The 3439-nt window shown below is 48.1% G+C and overlaps 1 pseudogene; it reads right to left on the reverse strand.

Annotated features, from left to right (window-relative positions):
• Window positions 1-534: 534 nt before the first annotated feature.
• On the reverse strand, window positions 535-2218 carry LOC126513250 (tubulin alpha-1B chain-like; annotated as a pseudogene).
• Window positions 2219-3439: the final 1221 nt, after the last annotated feature.

A 3439-nucleotide genomic window follows, 5' to 3' on the forward strand; every position in this document is an offset into this window, starting at 1 on the left:
TTATGGAGGCATTTTCTCAACTGAGGTTCCTTCCTCTCTGATGACTCCAGCACATGTCAAGTTGACATAAAACCAGACAGTACACATAGCACTATTAATAAAAACCCAGAGACAGATATTGGGGTTCAACATGAAGGTCAGAAAAGCAAAACAGCCAGCCATGGGTTCTTACCTCTACCTCAATCTGGAATGGCTATCCTACCTCCAGGAATCCTCAGAATGAGACTGTGTCTGAGAGCTATCTCCTCCCACCTTATATTCCTCTCTAGAACTGGGATTAAAGGCATGTACCATGACTGCCCAGCTTCTATGGCAACTAGTGTGGCTACTGGGATTAAAGGTGTGTGTCACCACTGCCTGGTCTGTAAGGCTGACCCACAGTGGGGATGTTTTACTCTCTGATCTTCAGGCAAGCTTTATTTATTAAAATACAAATGAAATATCACTACAAGTACATAAGCCCTAATGTTTGTCAGCTAGTGTTGAAGCTGAAGTTCTGGAAGTCTGACAAGATCCAAGGTCTGAAAGAGTGGATTAGTATTCCTCTCCTTCTTCCTCACCCTCTCCTTCAACAGAATCCACACCAGCTACCTCATCATCCTCTGGGGCAGCCAAGTCCTCACAGGCCTCAGAGAACTCCCCTTCCTCCATGCCTTCACCCACATACAGTGTACAAAGGCACACCTCACACCTGGCATATATCAGGTCAAACTTGTGATGAAGGCAAGTCCAGGTCTCAGCAATGGTTGTGGTCTTGCTCAGCGTGCAACAGCTCTCTGGATCTTGGCCAGGTCTCTACCAAGTACCACAGTGGGAGATTGGTAAGTAATGACAACCTTGAATCCAGTGGGCACCAGGCCACTAACTGGATGCTGTGCTTGATCTAGATAATGGTAACGGCATCACTGACATCTTTAGGAACTGGTGTGGGAGGTCCTTCTATCTATGTGCTGCTTTTATTGACTAATGAATAAAGAAACTGTCTTGGCCTGTGATATGGCAAAAGAACAGAGCTAGGCATGGAAAACTAAAGTGAATACCAGGAGAAAGGAGGCTGGGTGGAGTGAGAGAGACACCATGTAGCCCCGCCGGAGACAGATGCCAGAACTTTAGCCAGTAAGCTACAGCCACGAGGCGATACACAGATAATAGAAATGGGTTAAATTCATATGTGAGAGTTAGCCAATAAGTAGCTAGAGCTAATAGGCCAGGCAGTGATTTAATTAATACAGTTTCTGTGTGATTATTTTGGGTCTAAGCTAGCCGGGCGGCTGGGAACCAACAAGCAGCTCTCTCCTCCTACAAGAAACCACATACAAGAGGCAGCAAGCCATGTATCATGGTGGGGGTGACATTTCACCATCTGGTTGGCTGGCTCAAAGCAGACATTGGTGATCTCTGCTACAGAAAGCTGCTTATGGCAGGCTTTCTCAGCAGAGATGATGGGCATATGTGGCCAGAGGGAAGTGGATGCGAGGGTAGGGCACCAGGCTGGTCTGGAATTCAGTCAGGTCTACCCTCAGGGCCCCATCAAATCTGAGGGAAGCAGTGGTAGAAGACACACTCTGACTAATAAGGTGGCTAAAGTCAGTGTAGGTTGGGTGCTCAATGCCAAGGCTTCTACAATGGTTGCCATAGATGGCCTCATTGTCTACCATGAGGGCACAGTCAGAGTGCTTCAGGGCCACATAGGTGATGAGGATGAAATTGCAGATCTCAGCCATAGCAGTGGACACCTGAGGTCTTGATAAGTAGAAAACTCCAGCTTGGACTTCTTTCCACAATCAATAGCGAGCCGCTCCATCAGCAGGGAGGTGAACCCAGAGCCAGTTCCCCCACCAAAGCTGTGGAGAACCAAGAAGCCCTGAAGCCCCATGCACTGGCCAGCCAGCTTGCAAATTAGGTCCAAGACAAGGTCAATGATCTCCTTGCCAATGGTGTGGTGGCCCTGGGCAGAGTTATTGGCAACATCTTCCTTGCCTGTGATAAGCTACTCAGGGTGAAAGAGCTGGTGGTGGGTACCAGTGTGAACTTCATCACTAACTGTGGGTTCCAGTCGTATGAACACTGCCCAGAGCATGTGATTGCCAAGGCAAGACTTGTCACTTGGCATCTGGACATCAGGCTGGATGCCATGTTCCAGGCAGTAGAGCTCCCAGCAGGCATTGCTGATATGAACAAGAGCCTGACCGATGTAGATGAAGACACACTCATACATGGTAGCTACAGGTAAGAAGGCTAGGGTGACAGAAGCAGACACTGGGACCCAGTTACTGTTCCCGACAGATAAGAGCTGAGGTAAGTTACACAATCGTATCCAGCTTTTGTGCGGTTTCTGGGGATTCTAACTTAGGTCTTCAAGCACTCAGAGCAAGTGTTTTTATCCACCGAGTCACCTCCCCCACCTGATAAAAGTCTCTCTAAGGTGTCCTTCAAAAATATCCTAAGTGGGCTAGGCACTCACTCAGGAGACCAGGCTGGCCTCAAACTCAGATCCTCCTGCCTCTGCCTTGCCTCCTGAGTGGCAATAGCTTAAATCAGTTATTTTCTGTGCTCGAGAACAAAGATTTGAATGTGTCAACTGCGTTTCATCTGTTGTTAATATTACGAAACCCAACTACAGAGGCACTGCCCCGTTGTGCAGTCCGCACACCCACACTCCTCTCATGGCTCTCCAGCACGCATGTGCAGCTGAAATTTGGATGATAGTAAATGAGTTCTTTACAACCATAATCGTCACATTAAAACTAGTAATAACCACCTTGGCAAACATGCTCTCATGGATAATCATTCAAAGCTGCTTAGGAGGAAAGACTGTTCCAGTAAGCAAAACAACCTTCCAAAGGAATTTAGACTGCAGGGCAGGCGGATCTCTGTGAGTTCAAGGCCAGCCTGGTCTACAAGAGCTAGTTCCAGGACAGGCTCTAAAGCTACAGAGAAACCCTGTCTCAAAACCCCCAAAACAAACAAAACAAAAATACTATCTTTTCTCATTTTACATACCAATCCCAGTTACTACTCCCGATCCTTCTACCTTCTTCCCCACCCCACCCCCTACTCCTCAGAAAGGGTAAGGCTTCCCATGGGAAGTCAACAAAATCTAACACATTGCTTTGAGGCAGGACCAAGACCCTCCCCACGATATCTAGGCTGAGCAAGGTATCCCTCCAAAGAAAATAGGTTCCAAAATGCCAGTACAAGCAGTAGGGATAAATCCTGGTCTCACTGCCAGTGGCCCTGCAGTCTGCCCCAGCCATACCACTGTCACCCACATTCAGTGGGCCTAGTTTGAGCCTGTGCTGGTTCTCTCACTGTCAGGCTGGAGTTGGTGAGCTCCCATTAGCTCAGGTCAGCTGGTTCAGTGGGTGTCCCCATCATGGTCTTGTCCTCTTTGCTCATATTCTCACTCCTCCCACTCTTCGACTGGACGTTGGGAGCT

Source organism: Alexandromys fortis, unplaced genomic scaffold (genome assembly GCF_014885135.2).
Source record: "Alexandromys fortis isolate MF-2015 unplaced genomic scaffold, M_Fortis_MF-2015_v1.1 scaffold_127, whole genome shotgun sequence".
Taxonomy (NCBI): domain Eukaryota; kingdom Metazoa; phylum Chordata; class Mammalia; order Rodentia; family Cricetidae; genus Alexandromys; species Alexandromys fortis.